This window comes from Diplotaxodon limnothrissa, linkage group LG8 (genome assembly GCF_057381915.1).
Source record: "Diplotaxodon limnothrissa isolate DT_005_m linkage group LG8, D_limnothrissa_male_GT1.1, whole genome shotgun sequence".
In the NCBI taxonomy this organism is placed as follows: domain Eukaryota; kingdom Metazoa; phylum Chordata; class Actinopteri; order Cichliformes; family Cichlidae; genus Diplotaxodon; species Diplotaxodon limnothrissa.
The window spans coordinates 3,937,977-3,965,928 of NC_140603.1; the positions used below are offsets into that span (position 1 = coordinate 3,937,977).

The window sequence follows — 27,952 nt, forward strand, 5'->3', positions numbered from 1 at the left end:
CCAAGAGTGAAGTGCTCTAATGGGGTGATATGGTACTACAAGGTCATTACGATAAGATTTTGAATTCAATTCTGGATTTAACAGGAAGCCAATGAAGGGAAGCCAATATAGGAGAAATCTGCTCTCTCTTTCCAGTCCCTGTCAGCACTCTTGCTGCAGCAGTTTTTCAGCGTCACTCTGAGACAGGATATTTCTAATTTTAGAGGTATTGCGCTAATGGAAGAAAGCAGTCCCACATATTTGTTTAGTATGTGCATTGAAGGACATATCCTGGTCACAAATGACTCCAAGGTTCCTCACAGTGTTACTGGAGGCCAAGGTAATGCCATCCAGAGTAAGAATCTGGTTAGATACCATATTTCTAAGCTTTTCAGGGCCGAGTACAATAACCTCAGTTTGATCTGAATTGGACTGGAATGGACCATCAGCAAGAAGTTTGGACAGAAGGTGACAACTTTCAAGGCAATTATTCAGAAATGAAAGAAATATAAAATGACCATGAATCACCCTCTGTCTAAAGCCCAAAACAATATATTGTTTCATGTGGTGCAGATGAGCATGAGAAAGGTGGTGGATCAGCCCCAAACTACACAGGAAGTGCTGAGGGCAAGTGGGATCAGTCACCCAGAACACTATTAGTAACACACTACACCATAATGAATTGAAATTTTGCAGTGTCTGCAAGGTCTCCTTGCTCAGGATAAGGGATATGTAAGGGCCCATCTAAGTTTGCCAGTGAACACTGACATAGTTCAGAGAGGGCTTGAGAGAAAGCACTCCCAAGTGGTCAGATGAAACCAAAATCAAGCTGTTTGGCCTCAACCTGACCTGCCATGTTTTTAGGACGACAAATGGCCTGTATTTGTATAGCGCTTTACTAGTCCCTAAGGACCCCAAAGCGCTTTACACATCCAGTCATCCACCCATTCACACACAGGTGATGGCAAGCTACATTGTAGCCACAGCCACCCTGGGGCGCACTGACAGAGGCGAGGCTGCCACCAGGCCCTCTGACCACCACCAGTAGGCAACGGGTGAAGTGTCTTGCCCAAGGACACAACGACAGAGACTGTCCGAGCCGGGGCTCGAACTGGCAACTTTCCTATTACAAGGCGAACTCCCAACTCTTGAGCCACGATCGCCACCAAATGCTGAGTATGACCCAAAGAACACCTTCCCTAAAAACACCATCCAAATCTGACCAGTTTCCAGTGTATTAGTTACAAAGAGGTCTCTCTCCTCATTGAGAATTAAGATCTAGAACCTCTTAATTCTGTTCTGAGTCTTCTTCATTGGTATGGTAAATGCAAAAACTGACAGGCTGATATGGCTGATATATCTGAACAGTGTTTATGGTAAAACATTCAGTGCTGTGTAAAAGTCTTTGTGTAATTTTTAACAGTGGTATTTGTCTGATAGTATTGCTATCCACAGTTTGTTTCCACTCAGTGGTGTTTTCTAGTTAGGAAACAATCAGACAAACAGGAGTTTTAAAGGATTACAGTTAAATTTGTAATCCTATTCCACATGTCACTACAAGAGTGTGATTAAAGTGGCTCATTTACATTTTGAGAGAAGCCAGTTGAGTCTAATAATAGTGTTGATGATATAATTTTCACCATGTACATATGCACAGATCCGATAGAAACTCAAAGTAAAGGTCAGGTGGTAGATGGATAAAAAAAATAACAAACTCTGCTTCGTCGATAGTCACGTTTTGAAGGGTTTAGCCAGTTTCTAGAAATGAATGTTAGTCCTTCCAAAGTGGGATAGATGCTGTCTCTTCTAACATCACCAGATTTTCCCCAGGAACTTTATCAATTACCAGCCTACATGCGGCTAGATATGCCGCTCTTGGTTCGTCGTTTTCAACCAAATTTCAAAGCAAACCACTGACCGGACGTCTGCACACGTTTACGAGGTGTGCTTGAATGTGTCATGAGGGCGGAGTTAGCACAGCAGTGAGGTTTAGCCTAGCAGGAAATACTGAGGCTAACCACCGCAGCGGTGGAAAACAAAAACCAGCCAACCCAGTTTTAGTTCCTTATAGATCTTTAGATGTGATAGTTGCTCAACAAGAAGCCTGTCGCCTGGATTCCGGGAATACTTATTCACGGCGTGTCTACGTCTTCCTCGACTCTGGAAGGGGAGAGATACCTCTTTGTAACTAATACACCGGGAACTGGTCGGATTTGGAATTTCTTTCAACGGCTGTAAACGGTGCACCTCTGCTGAGCAACGGCCGTTTGGAATCAGGTGGGTTAGGAAGTCGGACCGCACGCTCTCAGACCTTGTGCCCGTAGTTGTTGTGAACCGTCCGGCTAACAGTTTATTCCATGCTGTTTACTCTTCAGTATGTACACACTTCAGCTGAAGCTAGCTCAAGTTGTGTGTAGAGCCAGAATGTCATTTGCCAGTTTTTCTATGGTTAGCTTTCTAACCATCTGAAGTAAACCAAGCAAAACAGGCATATGAGCGTTGCCTCAAATCAGTTTTGTGTATATTTTTCTCAAAATTTTCATACCGATTACAATCGCAAGAATGGAGTCTTGCGATGACAGACGCTTTAACTTTCGGCAAGTCGTCGAGTTTTAAAAATGTAATACAAGGTGGACTGATTGAAATGACCGTCTCACATCAGTAACTTGCCTTCTTTATTAAATTTTAAAGAATGACTATAACCACACCAGTCAGCTTTTGTATGTAATTGGTAGTTTTCGCCATCGGTTAGCTTGTTTTCGCTCTTAAAGCTACAGTAAACCTAATTGCAGCAGCCTGAAGCCATTCAGTTATTAAGACAAGTCCACACGGAAGAAAATTGGGTAGAAATGGATTAGCAGTTTCCCGCAAGATGTCAGCAGTATTAGAGAAACTGGGGAATTTCTTGTTAACCTGCATGTGCAGCCAGGTGAGTACTAGTTGCAGCTAATGTTGCATAATGACGGCGACATCTAACCTGACTAAGGTGTGTCTCAGCAGTCAGTATGTTAGTAAGCCCTTTGAGTCAACGGTCTGGTTTCAAGAGTGAGTAAGTACTGTGTTTGGGGAGGGGGAGTACGAGGAAGGCGGTTTCACCTGTTTGGCTGGTTTCACGATAATTCGTATTTATAAAACTGCTGACATTGTATCCACCGAGTCCGAGCTGAGCTGAAGTCCTGAACTACAATGCGTATGTACTGTGATTGCTTCGTCTAATCAGCTCAAATTCATATGAAGTATTCCTCACTATGAGGAACAAACTAGTAATGATGTGTAAGACAACATCAGACTTTGTAAAACAAAATGAATGAAGCAGGGTTTTCCCCATCAGTTTACACACTAAAGATTTATTTAAAATTTCTGACTACTTAATAAGGAACATCAGCCATATTACTATATTGCTCTGGTCTGCCTAAATGTGTGAGAGTGTGTGTGAGTGAGGTGAGGTGTTGCCAAAAGGTATTTTAGTGAAATGATAAATGCCATCTTGACCGACAGACATGAAAAATCAATTTCCATTATTTCCTTTGCTCTTGCCTCATTTCGGCTCAGTGTTTACTGCACTCTGCTGTCATATGGTCTCTTTTTGTCTTTCTCTTGTAGGTGCACTTAATCATACATATATGCATCACATGTGAAGTGTCACAATGTGAAGATATTAAAAATGGTAACGATATATTTTGTCACTTGTATTCAAAATAAAAGTGTTACAGAAACATAACAGGAAAGAAGTTCAACTCACGTGCTCACAGTTTATCATGAAGTCACAAATGTTTGCAATGAAAAGCTGTTGGCATAGATGGTGTGAAATGGGTCCAAACCGCTGGCTTTCTCTGTGCAATGTCAGCTTTCCAGTTAGCAACAGGTGCATGCTTGGGGCCTTAATCACTGAACAACATTGAATTTCATTGAGTAACTTGGCTTGTTATCACCAAAATGGAACCACCCATATGCAAAAAAGTTGTTCTATTAAATGGTGCAAGAAAAGAAAAAAGAATCGGAATCTGTTTTATTAGAACAGCCATTGTTCAGCATTCACACTGTACAGTCTGGACAGGTTACTGCCAAATGAAGCACAGGCTGTGTACTTCCACCTGCATGAGCCCAGGACTAGTCAAACAAAAGCCTTTGTTCTCAGGCTTGGTGTTATTCCACCTGCATTGCAAAGTCCACCTGAAACTATTATAGAGGCAAAATAAATGGCCCCTCCCAAAAGTGAGGCAAGCTGGAGGGTGTTCACCTCTTCTAAAGGAACAGTCCTGAACATTACCAGGAATTTTGGTTTTAGTTGTTCACACAATGTAAATATAAGGAAACAATGGACAAAGCTTTGCCATCAAAGGCTTCGAATTTTTAAACTTTTGAATGGGGAGGTTAATTTTTACTAACCTTTTACAGGTAACCCTAACCCAAAGACGAAGACGTTGCTTGGCTCAGACAGTCAGCTTGCTAAATTGATTAGGGCAATGCACTGAACGAAGCTGTTCTTTGGTTTGCTAATGGAAAAGCATAGGATATCCAAATGTAAAACCTCATGTTTCGTGTTTGCCAGCTCAATAGACACTATTAGAACATAACTGAAAACTTGACACTGTAAACATTGTTCCAGAGGATAGCCTAACCCTGAGAATGAAAGGCTCTGCACACTTAGCCTCAAGGAAGTTTGTCAGTAGATCCTCATCACGATCATTGTTTGGGTAAACATGAAGTCAGAGCTTATGACATCACTGGTACTTCATGGAAATGATTGTTTATAGTGTTCTAGATTGAAACAAAGCAACTCTAGATGTGAAGATTTTGATATTAGTTTTCATAAAGCAGTGCGTATGTGTGCTCATCCAATACCTTTCTCTCTTGGATAAAAGAAAAGACCTACAACCAATTTAAATTCTAACAATTTACTTTTTTGAAACCACAAACAATTGTGGTAATGTAACGACACTGTTTGCGGGTCGAAGTGTGTGTTGGATGAGGTTCCCATCTGTAGTGCTTTGTTTCTTTTTCTGCCAAGAACTATTGAGCTGTCATTGTCTTCCTGTTAAAAGTGAGTTTTTCCTTCCCACTGTCGCCAAAGTGCTGCTCATAGGGGGTCATATGATTGTTGGGTTTTTCTCTGTATCTATGAAGCGCCTTGAGGCGACTTTTGTTGTGATTTGGCGCTATATAAATAAAATTGAATTGAATCATTAAATATTTGTAACACTATATGTTTTTAAAAAGTTGAGGTGTATATACTACAGCTGATGAGCTCCTGGTTTCTCAGGTACCAAATGTTTTAACACTTCAGATGGGTTTGGGCGATATGGCCTAAAATCCATATCACGGTATAATTTGAAGCACGTGCGGTAACGATATATATCTCGATATATTCTTTTCTTCTGTATAACGTATTTTACACACTATAAGGCACACTTAAAATCCTTTAATTTTCTCGAAAATCGACAGTGTGCCTTATGTATGAATTCTGGTTGTGCTTACTCACCTCGAACCGATTTTATGTGGTACACGGCACGCAGAAATCCAAAAATGTTTTAGTACGGCTTTGGTAAGCTATGAACCGCTTGATGGATTGTCGGAGCATTACGGCTGCCGTAGTCAGGAGCCTTGTGGAGTAATCTGGGTCCAAAACTCCGTCTGCTGCAGGTCCCAAAGTCAAACAAACACTGCGGCATCACTGACAGTTAAAAGCTGTCTAAATTCTTTCATTTTTAATAACATGATCAGCGTTGCTGCTTTACCAGGTGCAACAATTAAGTTTAACATCCAGGCATCCATGAAAACAGGATTCATTAAATTCAACGGAGTTAGAAGTTAGCAGGAAGTAACTCGCTAGTTTCCACCTAAACATGATATAGCATGTTCTGGCAGAGAGATATCTGAAAAAATTCAAACGTACAGCTCTGCTATCACTTCCAACATAAATGAAGAGAGAAAACTAAACAGCAGTGACGTTTGTAGGGTTACTGAAGTAGAACTAGTTGGTATATAACAGGGGTGCCCAATCCCGGTCCTCGAGAGCTACCGTCCTGCAGCTTTTCGATGCATCCTTGTTCCCACACACCCGAATCAAATGAATGGCTTGTTATCAGGCCTTTGCCAAACACGATGGCATGCTGAAGAGGTAATCAAACCATTTGATTCAGCTGTGTTGGAGTAGGGATGCATCTAAAAGCTGCAGGATAGTAGCTCTCGAGGACTGGGATTGGGCAGCCCTGGTATATAATGATGTGCTACGTGATTGCTAGCAAAACAGCTACGTTAGCATAACATTAGGACAGTGAAGCTGAAGGACGAACGCTAACAGTTTTCCACTCAATAAAAGTTAACGAATAGAGCAGCTGCGAGAGAATTCAGCATTAATGAATCAATGGCACGGAAGTGGAGGAAGCGCAGTTTTTGGCTTTCCCCATATTCCAAAAGTGCTTTGTGTCTTTGCTATTACTGTCGCCCGGCATAATTTGCAAATGATATTTTTTCAGCCGCTGCAATTCTTTCGACCAAAACAGCTACCGCTTGATGACACCATCAACATGCACTAGAGCGGTATAGTCAAAATCTCAACCATTGGCCCAATTTATATCGTTTATGCCGTTTATACCGCCCACCCCTAACTTCAGAACAGAATCACTGTGTTTAGATTTCAAGCTTAAGATCAGCTGATGGTGAATAATACGCACATGTACACGAGGTTGCCTGATTTGCAAGTGATGCAGCAGATTCAGGCTCTTGCAGGTAACTGTTCTTGAAGCTCAATTCTGCATGCTCAAACCAACTGAGTGTGGAGGACAAAGCTCAAAGGAACAGGAGTCCTAATGTGATTGGTCAGGTTCAAAGCAGTGACGTTGCAGCATCTACGATGGAAAGGTTCAGGTTACTGCGTTAAACAGAGTTACACTTTGGCAGAAACATAAGCGTTGTATTAAAACATTTGTTTACAATTTTGAAAATGACGTTTCCGAATTAGCTAACAACGGCTGTTTGATGTGTAGCAGTGAAAATACTGACACGTTTATTACATTATTACGAAGCTGAAGAAATCTAAAGGAAAACAGAAATGAAAATTGTACGCGTTTTATGCCGCGAATCATCATGATTGAACAGGTCACACAACTTGAGAGCTCACATGGTTCACCTGAGGTGGGTGATCACAGTCTCTGATCAAATGAAAATGATCAGTTTTTTACAGGTGAGGAACTATCCTATCCTAAATTCTACATTTAATTAAAAGTAGTTGATCAAATTAGTTTCATTTATACAGCACCAAATCAAAACAACAGTCACCTCAAGGGACTTTATAATTGTAAGGTAGACCCTACAATAATGCATACAGAGAAAAATCCAACAATCATATGACCCCCTATGAGCAAGCACTTTGGCAACAGTGGGAAGGAAAAACTCCTATTAACAGGAAGAAACCTCCAGCAGAACCGGGGTCAGGGAGGGGCGGCCATCTACGTCGACCAGTTGGGGTGAGAGAAGGAAGACAGGACAAAAGACATGCTGTGGATGAGAGCCAGAGATTAATAACAAGTATGATTCCATGCAGAGAGGTCTGTTAACACACAAGCCATAAGGTAAGCACAAAAAGAGAGTTTAGTCAAAGCTGTGTCCCAGATGTCACACAGGCACTTTTATTAATATACAGCATAGATGTACATGAAGAAATTACTCAAAAATAAATTATCAGCATTTATTAAATAATAATGCTCCATAAATAAAAGAAAACAATGTTGTTTTTGTGCATAACAAAAAGCTCACAATTGAGCAGTCAAAATGTAAACTAAAAGACGATGAGCATAATAACAAAGACAGATTTCACAGCTGCTCTATTCCCAAGTTCTACTGCGTGACTGACAGCCTTGAGTTTGAAATCCTCTTTGTAACCATGTCTCTTAAGAGGTGCCATTTATGGTCCTTATACACACACAATACGGTAATATTACGTTGAAGCACAGTACATATCACTCCGCGAGGCTCCAGACTACGGTAGCCGTAATGCTCCGACATTCCATCAAGCGGTGCAGCTCCGTAGCTTACCAAAGCTTACCCAATTTCGCTGTGCAAGAAACTGCACAATGACAATAAAAAGCTCTAAGTCTCTAAGTCTAAAGTTTTACTAAAACATTTTTTGAAAGATTGCTGAGCGGCGTGTACCACATAAAATCAGTTGGCGGTCAGTAAGCACAACCAGAATTCATACATAAGGCGCGCTGTCGATTTTTGAGAAAATGAAAGGATTTTAGGCCATGCAGCCCCTGTCGTTAGCGCGGTTAGCTCGCTAACACGTTGACGCTGTTCACCCCCACGCACGGGGTGGTCCGCGGTAACTCATTAACAGAGATTTTCCGTGTTCATCTTGTCGCTGCCTGCAGGTGAAGCTATGAGGGAGGGGGAGTTGTGTTCAGTGAAGGAGAGGCGAGGCTGAGTAACGTTGCATAGAGACAAAAGTGGACGAAAGAGAGGCAAACTTGCGGCTCCACAAGTATAATTATAACGTAACATAGACTATATCGATATAAACGATATTGTCACATCTTATATCTCGTATGAAAATATATCCATGTTTTTTAAAAAACTCGATATATCGCCCAGCCCTAACACATTCTATAAAAGTAATCTTTTACTGAAGTAAAACTGTTTTGCATTGAAATGTACTTGAAACAAAACACAATTGTTGAGTCATTAAAGCGTACACAACAGCTGGAGACAATTCACTGTAGCTAAATTGCAACATCATGTCATTTATTTTTATTTTATTTTTTTTTTTATATGATATCTGCCTTATTCTTCTAGATAGAAATAGAGCTTTGAACAGAGTACAGAATCAAACACTCACCTTTGTAGCATGCAGTGTTGTGTTGAATAATTATTTTCATGATAGTTTTCATCAACAACCTTTTTCTCTGATGAGATAACGAAATAAAAACTAATGCACGAGGACAAAAACTGAGGAAATGTATAGACACCTTCTTTAGCAAATACAGACGCTGAAACATTTTCTCTTCACAAGCCATCAGCATATTGAATACGTACAACATACACACAGTAATACACATGCACTCATAAACCTATACATCACTACCACATGAGACAAATGCAATTCTTGAGAGCAACCTTGCATATCTGTATAAGTTGTATCTGCCAGAATCACTTTGAGGCAGTCCAAAAGTCTTTTTCCATGGTTTCGCCGAACTCCTTGTACCTTGCACTCCCACAGCCTAACCAAGCTTGATAATAGAGCAGGGAGATATGACCAAAAATATTTATCACGATATAAATTTGAAAATTTGCGATAACGATATAACTGACGATATAATTGACAATAGACAAAACACTTTACAACTCCACAACTTTATTTGTGCAAAAAAAACCAACCCATCAATGTATTTTCACTTAAACAAGCAGCTGTTTTTTATGTGCATTAGTTATATAAATACAAGTTATATAAAAATGTAACAGTGCAAATGCAAATTCCTTGCTGACAGTTTAACCAAAAGGCATTTCCAGTGGAAACTGGCCGACATATCCTCAGCATAACCATGTATAATATCCACAAAACTTAAAGAGGTTATACACACACAATACGGTAATATTATGTTGAAGCACAGTACGTATCACTCCGCGAGGCTCCTTGCTACGATAGCCGTAATGCTCCGACAATCCATCAAGCGGTGCGGGTTCGTAGCTTAGCAAAGTAAACACAACCAGAGTTCATACATAAGGCACACGGGATTATAAGGGGCACTGACGATTTTCAGAAAAATCAAAGGATTGATTTTAAGTGTGCCGTATTTTCCAAAAAAAACACGGTAATAACGACAGCCCGCTAGCATGCGCTACCAAAAATTGTGCTTTGTTGTGTATCTGACGGACGAAAGCTAAACCAGTTCCACACCACTGAAGTTGCACTTTTACAAACCAGTTCTGGTTCATCTGTTTCATTCAACGATCCGCTTTCACCCTTCTCATTCTCTGTTGCCGCCATGCTTTTGCCGCCATGTGCGTATGAAAACAAAGGCACTGTGCATGCACGTTTTACCCATGTTCTATCACGATATTTCATTTTCTTATCATTGCCCAACATTATACCAGTATTACTGTGAACGGTATGATATGGCCCAGCCCTACTTGAGAACATTCTACTTTCAGCCTGATAGGACTCCTTCAGCTTTGGTGTCCACCAGCTGGTTCCACCACAACAGGCACCAACCACCTTGCTGCAACCTCAGCAATAGAGGTGCTGAACATTGTCCCAAGTCTCCCTCGGAAGGCTGTCGAACCTCTGTCAGAGGTGAGAGTTGAAAAGCTCGTGGACCAGGGCCTCTGCTAGGCATTCCCAGCTCATCCTCGCTATATATTTGGATGTGGCATGTCTGTCCAGCTTCGTCCCTCACTACCTGACCCAACTCAGGTGATGATCAGTTGATTGCTTCTCTCCTCTCTTAATCTGAGTGTCCAGAACATATGGCTGCTTATCCAAATCAATTTATTTAAACAGCACTGCTGTGTTGGCACAAGGCATAAAAGAAGATAGCAGTGGATGAATGTTAAAGGATACACATAAACTTAGTTACAGCACTTTCAGAAAGACACCTACTGGGATGATACTATTCTCTACTGCTGTGTAATTCATTATTGTAAATTTAAGTGTCATTAGGAAATGATCAGACAGCAGGGTGCTCATGGAATACTGTTAAATGCTCCGTTTCTATGCCATATGTTAAAACAAGAACTAGAGTGTAATTAAAGTGGTTGTTTTACATTTTAAAATTTGCCAATTGAGTCTAATAACAGATTAAATGCTGTGTTGAGGATGTCATTTTTAGCTACTACATGGATGTTATAATCACCCCCAATCATTATTTTATCTGAGCTGAGCACAAAATCAGAAATAGGACTGGTTGTTAAGTTTTGCAGCTGAGGTGGACAAGGCTGAGAATCAGGCTTTCGACTGGATTAAAGCTCTGTCTGGGTCTTTGGTTGATTAATAAGCTAGCATGGAAGATTGCTGCCACCGCACCCCCTCTTCCTGTGCTTCAAGGTTTCTGATAGTTAGAGTGACTCGGGGGTGTTGACTCATTTAAGCATAATCATCCTGCTGTAACCAGGTTTCTGTAAGGCAGAGTAAATTGATTTCTTGATCAATTATTAATTCATTTACTAACAGAGACTAGGAAGAGAGAGACCTAATGTTTAATAATCCACATTTCACTGTTTTGCTCTTGGTGCAGATATGGATGCTGTATTGTTCTCTCTTTGATGTTTTTTAATGTTTAAGTCATTTTTGCTGGTTTTTAGTTTGTTAGTTTTTTTTCGGGGGGGTTGTCGGTTTGGGAGCTGACACAGTCTCAACGGGGATGGGGTTTTGGTGGTATACTGGGGGCTTTTGTTTAAGACCATCACCCAGCCATCCTGTTTTCGCAGCTCCTCAGGACAATCAGCCAGGGGAGCGCTATTGGGGCCTACGCTACCTTCACCTGCTCTGGCTACAGGGCAGAGCAGTCAGTGAATTGAAGCAGAGTCTCTAATTCAGGCCTCCAGAGCTACAAATAGGCTGCAGTTATTACAAGTATCATTACTGCTAAAGGAGGCCAAAGAGTAACTAAACATCTGACACAAAGAGCAGGAAAGTGCAGGAGGGACAGGTGAAGAGGCCATGCTGCTAGCGAATCCCTTAAGACACAATAAGTGAATACTGTGAATATAATTAGTGAGTGAATACACACAGTGTGCTTCAGATGAAGCATGTGAAGATTACACTATGAAATAAGAAGTTATCTGTAAGTTTTTAATTAAATTGGCTACGCAGATAAGCTACATAAAACACCACTGTGTGTTGGAACAGGGAGAAAAAAGTAACGTAACATATAACCCACATATGTAACCCATACGATTTAAATAGATTATTTTCTTGTGACACTGCTTAGTTTAGTTCTGTACTCTCTCCTGGTCTTGTGTGTATTTATTTCAGTTGTATGTTTCATACACACTTTTGTTTTGTTGTTGCTGTTTTTTGTTTTTGCTTAATTCATTGGTTATTTTATAACCAGTTCTTCTGCTTGTAAATGGTAAATGGCCTGTATTTGTATAGCACTTTTCTAGTCCCTAAGGACCCCAGAGCGCAGTACTGTGTGTACTGTTTGTTTATATGGACTGAATTAAGACTGCGAGGAAGAGACGAGAAGAGATATGGCCACATTTCACATGTGATGTCAGGGGAAATGGGAGCCTTTGTGAACCTTATGGAGCAACTCACCAGTAAAAGCACGACAAACTTTTACACTTTATACTTTAGTCAAATGAATTAACTTAAGATGATTGTCGATTAAATCTAATCAGAGTTAAGCGATTTGAATTCAGATGTGTAAATTACTAATAAAGTCACAAATGTTTGCAATGATGTAAATGTAAATGATGACTTTTTGAAAGTGAATTTTGCTTCATTGTAGCTGTTTAACTATTTGTATTGTGCACCGGTGGATGTACTAATTTATCACTGGCATCACTTTCATACTCAAATCTTAACCGAAAAATTCCCAAGGCGTATTTTGAAGCACTCTCATCCAGTCCATCCAGCCATGGTATGTGGATTCATGTGTTTTCTGCAGACTGAACAACTTTTTGCTTATAGGTCTCTGTTTTGGCCTAAGTTAATTTCTAGATTATGAGTCTGGACTAATTGGGCAGGAGTGCAGTGGCTTCAGAACCTGCCTTAGAATCCTCCACTAGAAACACGTTTTGTTTTGTTTTTTCACTCAATCTGAGCTCACCTTGACACTGGCTCCGCCTCTTTGTTCTTTGTCAAGTGTGTGTAGGCAGACTCTAGCTCCACGTGAAACTATGATGGCATCATCTTCACTGCTGCTGTTGTGTCATCCGTGTTTTTCTTTAAAACTGGGGGCTGCTTGGGCTTAATGTTATCATACTTTTTATTCACACGCTGCTCCCAAATACACTTCTGTGGGAGGATGTTTTTAGTCGCAAATGTGGGTGAAGCACTCGCATGACAATGGCATGCTACAGAGCCATGCATTAACTGAAGCATCGAAGCAAAGAATTTGTGTTAAGGATTATTTATACTCTAATTGTTCAAATTACTTAATAAATCGCAGCATCCCTAATTTCCTTACTGTAGAGGAAGAACATTATGGAAAAGTTAGAAATGAACTTTGCCCAAAGTGCTAGTTATGCTTAAAAAAAGAAAAAAAAGAAATGAGAGATCTTGCTGTGAAAGATTGAACCATTCACTGCCTGCATTTTAAAACTGACTAAAACTAAATAAGAAACACATTTTAATAAATTATTGTAAAGGTGGAATAGTTTATTTTCTTGTCCACATCTGCCTGCAGCTCTTAACATCCTCAGATCTGAGTCCTGTCTGATTCGGCTGCTCTTTGATTAATAATCCACACTTGGTAATGCAACAACTTGAGAAGGAAATCGCCTAGGATTTTGAAGTTGATACCATAGGTATAGTGGTTGTGTGGAAAATTGTTTGCCCACTTCCGGGCATTGTATTTGTCACACTTAAATGTTTCAGATCAAACAAATATCAAATAAATATTTGACAAAGATCACACAAGTAAACACAAAATACAGTTTCTAAATGAAGGTGTTTATTAAGAGGGGAAAGAGATCCAAACCTACATGGCCCTAACCCTAATAACCCTTTTTATGGCAAAGTCATGAGCACTGACCTTAATCGAGGCCTGCAGTTCTTTGGATGTTGTTCTGGGGTCTTTTGTGACCCCTTGGATGAGTTGTCTGCGTGCTCTTGGTGGCCAGCCACTTCTGGGAAGGTTTACCATTGTTCCATGTTTTTGCTATTTGTGCATAATGGCTTTCAATGTGGTTTGCTGAGTCCCACAGTTTCAAAATGGATTCATAACCTTTTCCAGACTGAAAATTACTTTGTTTCTGATTTGGTCCTGAATTTCCTGATCATGGCAGCAGAATGTCTGGCTTTTGAGTCTGTTGAAAAGCCATATCACCAGTAGGGCTGGGCCATATTATACCGTTCACGGTAATACCGGTATAATGTTAGACAATGATAGGAAAATGAAATATCGCGATAGAATATAAGTAAAACGCGCATGCGCAGTGCCTTTGTTTTCATACGCACATGGCCGATTGTTGAGTGAAACAGATGAACCAGAATTGGTTTGTAAAAATGGTACAACTTCAGTGATGTGGAACTGGTTTGGTGTTTGTCCGTCAGATACACAACAAAGCACTTTTTTTTTGCAGAACATGCAAGCGGCCGTCGTTATTGTCGTATTTGTCGGACTAAGATGCTCTTAAATCTGGGAGTAATCTGGGTCCTAAACTCCGTATGTTTCAGGTCAAACGAACGCTGCACTGAGAGTTAAAAACTGTCTAAATTCTTTCATCTTTAATAAAACGATCAGCATTGCTGCTTTACCAGCTGTAACTATGAAGTTTAACTTCCAGGCATCCATGAAAACAAAAGTTATTACATTTAACGGAGTTAGAAGTTAGCAGCAAGCTAGCGGAAGTTAGCTCGCTAGTTTCGCTAGTTACCTAAGCATGATATAGCATGTTCTGACTGAGAGATTTCTGAAAAAAATCAAACGTACAGCTCTGCTATCACTTCCAACATAAATGAAGACAGGAAACTAAACAGCAGTGACGTTTGTAGGGTTACTGAAGTTGGGCTAGCTGGTATATAAGGATGTGCTACGTGATCGCTAGCGACACAGCTATCTTAGCATAACATAAACAGTGAAGCTGGAGGACGAACACTAACACTTTTCCACTTATAAAAGTTAACGTGAAAGTTCTTCATGGTTAGAGACAAATGCAATCGCATGGCAGGATGCTGTAAACGGACCAAACTTCAGTCAGGAGAACAACTGAGATAATCCATCCACAATACGAGGTTAGTCATTAATATACTGCAACAACATGGGAACAGAGCAGCTGCCAGAGAATTCAACATTAATGAATCAATGGTACAGAAGTGGAGGAAGCAAGAAGAATGAGTTTAATAAAGTTTGATTTATCTGACTGCTTTGTTTCGCTTAATGTGCCTTATAATCCCGTGCACCTCATGGTCCGAAAAATACGTACTGCACACTGCAGTTTAATGTTGCAAAGCACCTCTTTTTAACTTCAGTGGATATTATACATGGTTATGCTCAGGATATGTCAGCCCATTTCTACTGGAAATGCCTTTTGGTTAAACTTTCAGCAAGGAATTTGCATTTGCACTGTTACATTTTTATAAAGCTTTAATGTACATAAAAACCAGCTTCTTGTTTAAGTGAAAATAAATGGAAGGTTGTCTTTTTGCGCTAGTAATGTTGTGGAGTTGTATTTTGTCTCGCATCAATTATATCGTCAGTTATATCGTTATTGCAAATTTTCAAATATATATCGTAATAAATATTTTTGGCCATATCGCCCTGCTCTACATAAGGCACACTCAATTTTTGAGAAAATTAAAGGATTTTAAGTGTGCCTTATAGTGTGGAAAATACGTTATACAGAAGAAAATAATATATCGCGATATATATCGTTACCGCACGTGCTTCAAATTATATCGCGATATGGATTTTAGGCCATATCGCCCAGCCCTAATCACCAGGTATATTCTTGTTTCACCGTCCACCTTTTCTGTAGCTTTCATGTTGCATTTAAATGACGTCGCAGGATGCACGGATGCATTGCTATGACGACAACCACGCATGTTAGGTAGAACCAGATTGTAGTGGAAAACCAGTCGATCTGAGTCGGATCATGGCAGTCTGTGGCAAGTTGATCCGAGTAGGTACTAATGGAAAAGGGACTTATGTGGCTATTGGGTAACTCCTAATAGTTAAAAGGCTAATGTTAATGTGAGCGCTGACCAGTTATTTAGTACTTCACCGTTGTTGAAATGGGAAATTTACTGGCCTCTGAAGCGTTAGTCAGGGGGAGGAGCTGTGTGTCTCTCCACAGTGGTACAGTGTGCAGGTGAGTATAGGCTGGAGGAGGCATAGATGGCACCGTTATTATTCAGTTATTCAGTTACTATAGAATTTTTTTTTTTTTATTTTTTTTTTTTTATTAACTCAACAGACACCTGCTTTTTCAGGTAGATGAGAGATGAGGGTCACCTAGAAGGATGTATGGGTGTTATTGACAGTAAAACAAAAGGCCTAGGTGGCAGCTAGAGACCCAAGTGGGAGCAAAATATTAACTATCTGACACCTTTGGTGTGTGTTGCCAGAAATGGGGGTAGTTACAGGTTCACCTGTTGAAGCTTTTCATAACTATGCAGATCGTGTGAACTGTAGGCTATTTTTTTTCCATCATTTTGATGCAAAATGTGTGAATGTGTGTGTGAATGGGTGGATGACTGAATGTAGTGTAAAGCGCTTTGGGGTCCTTAGGGACTAAGTAAAGCGCTATACAAATACAGGCCATTTACCATTTTACCATTCAAAATGGACTAAACTCTGAAGTAAAAATGCAACACCCAAAGGGTAAGATGTGTCCTTGATGATTTATAACAAGACAAAACATGAGCATCATGGCAACAAAAGAAAACTGTTTTATTTCAAGTTGCTCGTTTTTCTTTAATTAGGATTTTGTCTTTTTTTTTTTTTTTAAAGTTAAAATCTATAAAATCTAATTATTCACCCACCTGTAGAGTTTTCTTTTTCTTTGTAAACTGAACCTTTTTTGTGATCAACTGACTATTTAAGATGTTTCTTTTTAATCATTCTTGATTGGCATGCTATATTTTTTTCACAGTAGCATGCAAGTGTATCTCTACAGGCTTTGTTTTCTGCAGACAGGAGTAAAAGTGGTGATGTATCGTACCACAATGTCCCTAAATCAAATAAAATACTAGGCAAATTATCAGATAATTCTGATCTGTAGTATCATTTGTCTTTAGCAGTTGCCCTCATTTATCTTTGAGAACTATACCACATTATTAATCCCCTTGGAATTGGTTTTATATATATAACCACTTGGACCTTAAACACCTTTGTATGAAGTCCCTGTCATTTAATGGCTCAGGTCTGAAACTACTATCACTTAGAATCAGAGTTTAGTTAATGTAAACTTTGTGCACTCGACCACCCTCCAAATCTTTGGTTTTTCATTATAGGAAGGAATGAGTGAGGTGGTGGGAGACGTGATATCCTGGCAGCCAGAGCTAACAATCTGTCTGTCTAGCAATCTAATGTTTGCTAAACTAAAGAGGGTAAAGAGAGGTACCTCTGCTATGTTTGCTGTAGTGCTGTACTCCTCTTGCCTCCGTCTCTTTCTGCTGTTTAAATACAAAAAAATTATGTTTTGCTTCATGCATATTCACCAGAAAAAGTTCTTTTTTTTTCTCCAGGTTTCAGTAAAACATCTGTGGTTTCTATTTCATGCACCCTTTATACCTCCCTTTCCCCTTCAGAGCAAAGACATAACACCCCACAGCCCCCTAACTAGCAGTGGACCTTTTAGTAATCACTCATCCCGGTCATCGTAACTGAGAATAGTTCAGTGATTGCCAGCTGAAGATCACTGCGAGGTGAGGTCCTGTGTGTTCAGTTGATTTGGTGTCTTATGACGTGTTTCTTTGTGTGAGATAGGTGTGTTCACATGTGAAAGCAGTTCCTAGCAGCAGCTCTCATACAGCTCCTGCTTCCCCTGTGTTGACAGGATGAGTATTACTGTTTGTACCTGTAGTTTGTGACTTGATCAGATATCATTCAAGAAGACTTGTTCCTGTCTTGAGCGAGTGCTGGCATAGCTGCCATTGCAAAAGATCTCGAGTGGAATATTTTGGATGACATGGATTTGCAGCTACTCATCTTGAACTAAGCAGTATGTTAGCTTTGTGTTTAAGAGCCACGAGCTATGGAGCAGCTCTGCTTGGTTAAGCAGTGTGAGTTTCCTGTTGTGGGATATAGGCGTGTTTTTGCATGGCTGCACTCCCTAACTTAGATGGCTTGATGGATATACTGGGAATTTGATGATATCGCTGAGCTGTGTTATGAAAAGCAAACAGTGTCTTGCTGCTTGAGAGCAAAGGCATCCAGGATGGTATATTGAATAACATAAGAAGACAAGCCTGTTAAATTTGCAGTCAGAGGTAAATAAAGTCTAAATCATTATCTTCATGGGAGATAGGCTCATGGTGACCATAGTGATACAAGATGGAGTGTTCGCGGTCATTTGCTTCTCCAGGGGTGGCACGAACCAGCATTTGTGACATCACAATCCATTCTGCAGTCACCTGTTTCAGCCAATACACACACACACACACACACACACACACACACACACACACACACACACACACACACAAAAATCAAACATTTCTCCCATAAAAGAAATGTTTGATTCATGACCTGGACAGAGCTATGATGTTTTTAAGCAATTCTTATAGTGAATTTTGATGTTGAAATCTTGCTGTTTTTAATCAAAGTCAAAAATATGAGAAGATTGTGATCAGAGAATACAATGGTTGAAACAGAGCTGGTGCCAAGGTACACTTCAGAGTCCGGCTAATGCTTCTTTTTAGGTCAGACCTTCCCAAAGTGTGGGGCCGCAGAGCCATTGCAGGGGGGGCGGGACGCGGCGCTTGGACACTGCTAGCACAGGGCGGCCACAGAAACGCAAAGCAGGAGATGAAGCATCGCTGGCTATGTTTCCAAACCAACTTCATTCTAAGCCACTTGAAAATATGGTGAAGCATATCTGCCCTTTGGTTTCACCTGCACAAGTGCCGAGGTAGGTCTCCCTGCAGGATTGGTTTTCCCTGTGTCGGGAGCAGCGCTGGGCTGTTTAAATCACAGACAAACAGTATTCCACAGTTGTTTATGTTTTTAAACCCATTTTGCATAGAGAGGCGTTTTTTGAAAAAAGCATTGATAGCAATGTTGATTATTACACATGGAAAAAAAACAACTACAGTAAAAGAATCACACTATGACGCCTCTGTCTTTCTAAATGGAGGGACAGTAACTGTGTGTGTATGTAAGCGTGTAAAACCTGAAGATAGTAAGATTAACAGTATTTTGTCTCTATCTGCCATTCTGCAATTCATCTCGTGTAAACGTGGCGCACAGCGTGACGTGAAAAAAGGCACATACCTTTGACGTTGCGTGACGAACTCTGTATTCCTCGTCCACACGTAACGGGAAAAAAATGAGTTTTAGAAAATCTCAGTTTTCGATGATTCAAAACGCCGTTTACGTGTGGACGAAACAGCTGCGTTTTCAAAAATACCCGCGTAGGTGTGGACGTAGCCTAAAAGAGTTAGTAGTAGAGCAGGGCGATATGGCCAAAAATATTTATCACGATATATATTTGAAAATTTGCGATAACGATATAACTGACGATATAATTGATGCGAGACAAAATACAACTCCACAACATTACTAGCGCAAAAAGACAACCTATCATTTATTTTCACTTAAACAAGAAGCTGGTTTTTATGTACATTAAAGCTTTATAAAAATGTAACAGTGCAAATGCAAAATCCTTGCTGAAAGTTTAACCAAAAGGCATTTCCAGTAGAAATGGGCTGACATATCCTGAGCATAACCATGTATAATATCCACTGAAGTTAAAAAGAGGTGCTTTGCAACATTAAACTGCAGTGTGCAGTACGTATTTTTCGGACCATAAGGTGCATGGGATTATAAGGCACATTAAGCGAAACAAAGCAGTCAGATAAGTCAAACTTTATTAAACTCATTCTTCTTGCTTCCTCCACTTCTGTACCATTGATTCATTAATGTTGAATTCTCTGGCAGCTGCTCTATTCCCATGTTGTTGCAGTATATTACTGACTAACCTCGTATTGTGGATGGATTATCTCAGTTGTTCTCCTGACTGAAGATTGTTCCTTTTACAGCATCCTGCCATGCGATTGCATTTGTCTCTAACCATGAGGAACCTTCACGTTCACTTTTATAAGTGGAAAAGTGTTAGTGTTCGTCCTCCAGCTTCACTGTTTATGTTATGCTAACATAGCTGTGTCGCTAACGATCACGTAGCACATCATTATATACCAGCTAGCCCAACTTCAGTAACCCTACAAACGTCACTGCTGTTTAGTTTCCTGTCTTCATTTATGTTGGAAGTGATAGCAGAGCTGTACGTTTGAATTTTTTCAGAAATCTCTCAGTCAGAACATGCAATATCATGCTTAGGTAACTAGCGAAACTAGCGAGCTAACTTCCGCTAGCTTCCTGCTAGCTTCTAACTCCGTTAAATGTAATACATTTTGTTTTCATGGATGCCTGGAAGTTAAACTTCATAGTTTCACCTGGTAAAGCAGCAATGCTGATCGTTTTATTAAAGATGAATTTAGACAGTTTTTAACTCTTAGTGATGCTGCAGTGTTCGTTTGACCTGAAGATACGGAGTTTAGGACCCAGATTACTCCCAGATTTAAGGGCATCTTAGTCCGACGGCCGCTTGCATGTTCTGCAAAAAAATGTGCTTTGTCGTGTATCTGATGGACAAACACCAAACCAGTTCCACATCACTGAAGTTGCACCATTTTTACAAACCAATTCTGGTTCATCTGTTTCACTCAACAATCGGCCATGTGCGTATGAAAACAAAGGCACTGCGCATGCGCGTTTTACTCATATTCTATCGCGATATTTCATTTTCCTATCGTTGCCTAACATTATACCGGTATTACCGTGAACGGTATAATATGGCCCAGCCCTAGTTAGTAGTTTTTCTTACTACCTGCAGATTACTTGTATTTGCTTAATTGTTTACTAAATGTTTGAGGTGTGAAAGAAACCGCAATGGAGCAAAATATGAGCGTGTGTGGTTGGAGGATGTGTTCGTGCATGTGCGCGAGAAGGGGGGGGCGCAAACATTTTTCTTGTAAAACAAAGGGGGGCCTACCAAAAAAAGTTTGGGAACCACTGTTTTAGATCATGTTATAGTGCCTTAGATTTATTTATTCATTTATTTTTGACAAAAAGATGGTCAATGCGTTTGACGAGCTGGGAGATATGTTGTTGCATTGTTGCAGGATCTGGAAAGGTTTTGATGTGGTCGGTCCAGGTGGATCAGTAGGACACTATAACATGCAAGTAAACTTCACAATTACTGGCCCTGCACAAAAGGGTGTTCAGCCACTGGAGAATGGCTGGTGTGTTTCTTAATCCAGATGGCATTAAGGTTTATTGTAAAACATTGTCAGGTGTCTTACAGACAGGAGTTTGGTTCATGGGACCTACCAGTATCCTTAAAGGAGATCTGTCTTTGTTATTAACTTAAAATGATATACTCAGTAAAGTCATTCATTCATGGAAGTGGGAATGAATCTGGCTTGTAACGGCACTAACCTTGCAGAAGTGATTACAAAATCAAAATTGATCAGGTTTTAGGACAAGCAGTGATGGTGAGCTCCAAGGACTATTAGTGGGCACAGCAAAGGTCAAGGACTTACTTACTTTACATTACTTACATTTTGCATTAACACACGTAATAACAAAGTAATCAAATGTATTTTTAACATTGCTCAATAGGACCCTCAGAAATAAAATTAAATTAAAATTTTAGGTAATAGAAATTGAAGTGCTAGTGGTATTTTGAACAAAACATAATGTACAAATAGGAAACTATTTGTGTCAAAATGGATTCTGTTTAAAAGAAAAAAAAAAGTTCAAATACAGCTTCAAATTAAATCGAAAAGGTATTTACTTTCAGTCCAAAAACCCACATTTCTAAAGCTTACAGATGATTCAGTTCATGAATTCCGATTACAGTGGACATGCTCTGGAGTGAGGCTTGCTCTTATCTTTGAGATAACGTCCCCAGCTGCAGCTGATTTTCATGCTGTCATGACTTTAGTCTTTGACAGGTGCATGAGCCTCTTTTTCAGGACAAACTCATCTACACTAGTTAAACAGAACAAAACAGAAAAGACCGTTACTAATCACAATTAATTATATTAAACATAGACATTAACTACCTAACGTTAGGTTTGTTATTCAGAATAAACACTAATATTAATGTAAGAAAAAAATCAAACAAACTAGGAGACCGTGTAGCTGCTCCTACTCATTAGTTATCAAAACTGAACTGGTGTTCGCTTCATTTGAGAAGTTTTCGACAGGTAAGCTAATATCAACATTACTGTACAAACATCAATATTACTGTACAAATATTAACATAAACAGTGCGTAGTGTTTGAACGACTAACCTAACTCCCTAAAATGGACCAATTCAGAATTGAAATCGCACTCTCCAGGGTGCTGGTGTTTTAAATGCTTGTGCACTGCAATTTTACTGTGTTGGAAGGAAAACTCTGCTTTTCACAGTCTGTGTTTAACTTTTTCTGTGAAATGCTTTCACTTAAAAAAAAAAAAAAAAAATACAAAACTCTGTTTCCATTCTCTTCTGTGCTCCTGTTTTGCCGTTCGCGTTATGTTCTTATGCTTAGTATTGGGTGCAGTATTGGCAGATGATACAAGTGACACTACCCCCATAGCTTCCTGTAGTGTATTGCAGTTACAAAAACATATTTTGCAACATAAATTTTGCCTCAGACAGTCAGAAATATTATAATTCAGATCATGCATCAGTACATTTCCATATTTTTATATCTATAAAAAGAAAGCTGACACTTGCGAGACTTTATCAAAGGTGTGAGCATCACAGCAGAGGCCTTTGTGTCAAAGTAGCTGGGGATGAAACAGAAAAACATGAAGATGGTTTTCCTGGCCTGGGATTTTATAAAAATATTCTGCAGTAGATCAAAAATGAAAGAAAACCATTCATCAACATATGAACATGACCTGATGCTGCTGAAGTGAAGCAGAGCAAAGTTACAGCAGTTTTATTACAGACACAGCTGAGCGTTTTGCAATTTTGCATAATTTTAAAAGGTTAAAATTTGATCAGTATTGAACAGCAGAAATGAGGTTTTCTTTTCGGAAGTAAGTAAAAGGAAAAAAACAGCGGCCGACAGCCTGTAAACAATGGTAGACTTGTGCGTAACAAGCAAGTGAATAATGCAGAAAAAAGATTTTTAGACGGGAAACTGTTCTTGAAGTGCAGAGAGAGAGAGCTGTGCATGAAGTGTGATTTTTATCGTGGTGGAAGCAAAACAGCAAAAGTAAGAGGGAATTCATGACGATGTTTATCAAATGTGAAGCGTAGTTTGCTGCTTCTTTTACTGCTGGTTCAGTGAACTTTGGTTGGAGAGAGATAAAACCTGCAGCTCAGAATCTAGCGCAAAAAATACGTAAACACAAAGCTCGGACCCACCGAAACGCTTTGTGTTTACGTCTTTGTGCAGAATCCGTGTACCTGCTCTCATTTACTGTTTTAGCTGTTTGGTGGTTGTTGAAATTTTGTGAGGTTTAACCTGAGATTCTGGCTTTTCGGGCAAAATAAATTTATATTAAAAAATTGATTCAGGATTTTAATGAATCGATATCACATTAAAATCGATTCTAGCTTGGCTAATCAATAAATTGATAATCAAAACCCACCTCTAGGGATGAGACAAAAAAGCATACACCCTACATTCCGGTGGGAGGAGCTATGAACAACAGTTACATGTCAATTCAACAACTCTGCACCAGTTGAAAATACTTTTTATTTGATCTCTGGAAATATTCTAATAATTCGAGAGACTGGAATTACGATTTTTCCTGAGCTGTAAGCTATGATGATTGACATTAAATATAATAATTTATGTGTAATCATGGAATATACAAAAGTTTATTTTAACCTATTTTTGTTTTTTTCCACACAAGACTGCTGTGTTAGTGCTTGTCTTGGCGTGCTTGACCTTTCTAAACATTGAATATACTGGTCTGACAGAAATCTGGTCTGGTCTGAAACACTTAAAGGGATGATGCAACATTGAGTAGGTCTATGTAGTCCTCAGAACAAGTGACTGGTGAGTCCACCCAGTCTGTTTGGGACAGTCTGAGGAAGTATGAGGAAGCTTGAGTTGGAAATGTGAGTCATGGGAACACTGAGGGCAATAACAGAACTATGTCTGGCTTTGGACTGAGGCAAATGACCTGGCTCAGACATGTGAGTCGTGGCACAGACTTTTGTTATGAAAATGGACGGTCATGGACTGCAGATCACACATTTGACCACTGGTATGAGCTTTGCTTTGCCATTGTCTGAATCTGGAACTCCAAGTAGCTTTTCTGTTCCATAGCTGCAAAACAGAGCGTGGTGCTCTGTGGTTGACATATATATCCAGGACATACTGATGAGAAGTGGGCTACTGGAACAAGAGGGCACAAGCTGGCAAGAGATGATAATAAGGCGCTGTTGGAATGCTACTACGCGAGTCAACCCCAGTGGAAGGAGAATCTTTGATACCCAGCATCCAGATCGACAGCAAAACAACTAGTAGCTCAGTGTAAATGGTAAATGGCCTGCATTTGTATAGCGCTTTTCTAGTCCCTAAGAACCCCAAAGCGCTTCACACTACATTCAGTCATTCACCCGTTCACACACACATTCACACACTGGCGATGGCAAGCTACATTGTAGCCACAGCTGCCCTGGGGCGCACTGACAGAGGCGAGGCTGCCAGACACTGGCGCCACCGGGCCCTCTGACCACCACCAGTAGGTGATTAGTGGCTGACCTTCTCTGCCACCTGAGCTACAGCCACCCCAACATTTGCAAGAAGAAACTGCTCTCACATAGAGCTGGGCGATAGAATGATAACGATATGTATTGCGAAATAACTTTTTCTCGATAGAAAAATTAAACTATTGCGATAGGCCTCACCGCTCTTGTCCTCTTGAAAAAATAAAAATAAAAAATGAACAGCCAATCCAAATTAAGTAGCGCAGAGCCGAACCAATCACAGCCGCAGCGTCACGTCACGTGACTTGTTACATACAGCACAAGTGCCAAGCCGCACATGTGTATTTGTTTGGGAAGCAGCCAGCCGCCGTGCCGCCCAGATAATGAAGGAAATGAGTGTGCCGACTAGAGAAAAATCAACCGAGAGCATGACCGAAGGTTACCGAAGAGAAAACAGATGATGGTTCCAATGCCGGAGAGATTGTCGAACGGAAGAGCCATAGAAGTTCCGTAGTGTGAAGGTATTTCGGCTATTTCAAGTCTGACAAAAAACAGAGTAGCGTGCACTGTAAATTGTGCCGAAAGCAAGTCTGGAAATACAATAAACCGGTGCATGCTCAATCTCTGACTGGAAGCACTAATTCGATATTATCACCCTCACCCAATCCAGGGCATCAAACCCCAAGTGCGATGGAAGAAGGATCGTTGAGTGCGAGAGGAACTAACCTGAAAGATTGGATCATAGCTGGTTATCAAGATTATGTACCCTCTGAGGATCTACTAGATGATGTCAATGCAGTACTATGGACAATAGTACTTTGTGGCATTTAAAAAAAAAAAAAGAAGCCACAGAGTCGATGTTGCGTAGAGGGTGAGGGAAGCTGTTCCACAGTACTGGTTTGGAAAGCGCAATCCCATGGAAAAGTCAGAAGACCACAATCAGTGTATCTAAGAATCCAGTTTTGAGAGCAAGGGTGAAGAAGCTTGATAATATAAGTGGGGGCCTCTCCTCGTAAAGATATAAAAGTAAGAGTGAGGATTTTAAACTGATATCTGTACCCACTGGAAACCAGTGGAAGGACTTCAACAAGGGAGTGATGTAAGTGAATTTATGAGTGTGGGTTAACAGCCTTGCTGTGGTATTTTGGATCACTTAAAGGTGATGTAAAGAAATCTTTGACAGATAGGAAAAGAGTGCATTACAGTAATCTAATCAGGAGACGATGAAGGCATGAACAAGTATTTCCTGTTCATCTTTGGAGACAATAGTCCTACGTTTGGCAATATTTCTTAAATGAACAAAGCAGGTGCAGGTCACAGACTTGATATGAGCATCAAAAGACAGAGATTGATCAAAAATTAAATGGCCTGTATTTGTATAGCGCTTTACTAGTCCCTAAGGACCCCAAAGCGCTTTACACATCCAGTCATCCACCCATTCACACACTGGTGATGGCAAGCTACATTGTAGCCACAGCCACCCTGGGGCGCACTGACAGAGGCGCCACCACCACCACCAGTAGGCAACGGGTGAAGTGTCTTGCCCAAGGACACAACGACCGAGACTGTCCAAGCCGGGGCTCGAACCGGCAACCTTCCGATTACAAGGCAAACTCCCAACTCTTGAGCCATTATTTCCTTAAGACAGTCCATTAGAGTAGATAATTTGTCTAGTTCACAAGGTTTAAAGGAGGTGTTTAATTGGGTATTGTCTGCTTACTGATGGTAGGAAATAATTTTGAAACTACTAATGATAAGTCCTAAAGGCAGAATATTTAATGACAACTAGAAAAAGTTGCATTTCCTGCGAAAATGCAGTGTGAATGCCGTGTAGTGGAATCTGAAAAAGCAGAAAAAGGAGAACTATCTGCCGAAAACACTGTGTAGAAGCTGAACTCTGCTGAAAAGTGCTTTATTTGAAAGATTACACTGAAGAGCGTCAAGAAAGCAGGGAGAGTGCGAGGAGGGAAGATGTGCGGCAAGAGCCACAGGTCAGATTTGAACCTGCGCCACCTGGTCTCAAGGTGGCTGCTCATCTCACTTTTGAACTTTCTGCTGAAAAGAGCTGAAGAAACAGAAAATTTTGCAGAAAAGAAGTAAAGAAACTGAAAATTCTGCTGAAAACAGACCAAGAAGCAAAGAATTCTGCTGAAAAGATGTAAAGAAGCTGAAGTTTGTGCTGAAAAGAGGTGAAAATTTTGAACTGTCTGCTGAACAGAAAATTTGCCCTGAGCAGGGTACGAACCCGGGACTTCTGGTCTCAAGGCGGCTACTCGTGTCAGTGAGCTAAACTGGTTTTCCGGAAATTGAATCGAGAAGGAGAAACTGACAATTCTGCTAAAATGAGCAGAAGAGCGTGAGATTTGTGCTGATAAGAAGTGAGAAAGCTGAAAATTCTGTTGAAAAGAGGTGAACTTTTTGAACTTTCTGCTGAAAAGAGATGAGGAAACAGAAAATTGTGTTGAAAGAGGTGAAGACACTGAAAATTCCGCTGAAAACAGACCAAAAAGCGAAAATTCTGCTGAAAAGAGGTTTCTGCTCAAAACAGCTAAAAAGGTGCTGAAAAGGGGTGGAAAAAAAACTGAAAATTCTGCTGAAAAGGGGTGAAGGGGTAAAATTTATGTTGAAAAAAGTTTAACTGTGAACTTAAAGAAATGTTGCCATAAGCGGGATTTGAACCCGGGCCTCCCGGTCTGAGAACGGCTGCTCATCTTACTGAGCTAAAACACGGTTCAGCCCGGCAAGCAAAACTGGTGATCACACTGATAATGTGGTCCCATTCAGCAAAATGGGCCAAAAATAGCATAAAAAGCTTAATATCAGAGGGGCCGATGGCGCAATATGGCAGCTTCTGTCAGTCTATCCCAGGGCAGCTGTGGCTACAACTGTAGCTGCCTCCACCAGTGTGTGAATGTGAGAGTGAATGAATAGTGGAATTGTAAAGCGCTTTGAGGGCCCCGAAAAGCGCTATATAAATGCAATCCATTATTATTATTATTATTATTATTATTATTATTATTATTATTATTATTATTATATCTCAAAAAGTATAAAAGTTATGAGCACCAAAAGATATAGCTGGCATTAGCAGAAGGTTTTGTGCAACGTTTGTGTGAAGAACCACTTGTAACACACAGCATCTACATTAAATAGCGGTTGTATTATGATTTCACACAAAATCTCAGATGGAGAAGAATGTTTGGTCGCTGAAATGGGACAAATGATGAATACATTTACATTTGAATCCTAATTTCCCAGTGACTTCACAGACAACCAAACATGTAGCCAGGGGCCTTATGACACCCAGGTCTCATGTATTTTGTTTAATAGGTTTCTATAGACATTAGTGAAGCAAAAGTTTTGGTACTCCTAGTAACCCCTTTTTCCTTGAAACTGCTGGTTGTGTATTGATGCAAGAAAAAAC

General features: G+C 40.2%; 1 protein-coding gene across 3 annotated transcripts in view; it reads left to right on the forward strand.

The window, feature by feature from the left end:
• The first annotated feature begins 1,972 nt into the window (after positions 1-1,972).
• The window catches only part of llgl2 (LLGL scribble cell polarity complex component 2), a 49,212-nt gene continuing 23,232 nt past the window's right edge, over positions 1,973-27,952 (forward strand). For all 3 annotated transcript variants that reach the window (XM_085361170.1, XM_085361171.1, XM_085361172.1), the window contains exon 1: positions 1,973-2,256. The gene's annotated coding sequence lies outside the window, so the exon portion shown is untranslated. The remainder of the gene's footprint in view (positions 2,257-27,952) is intronic.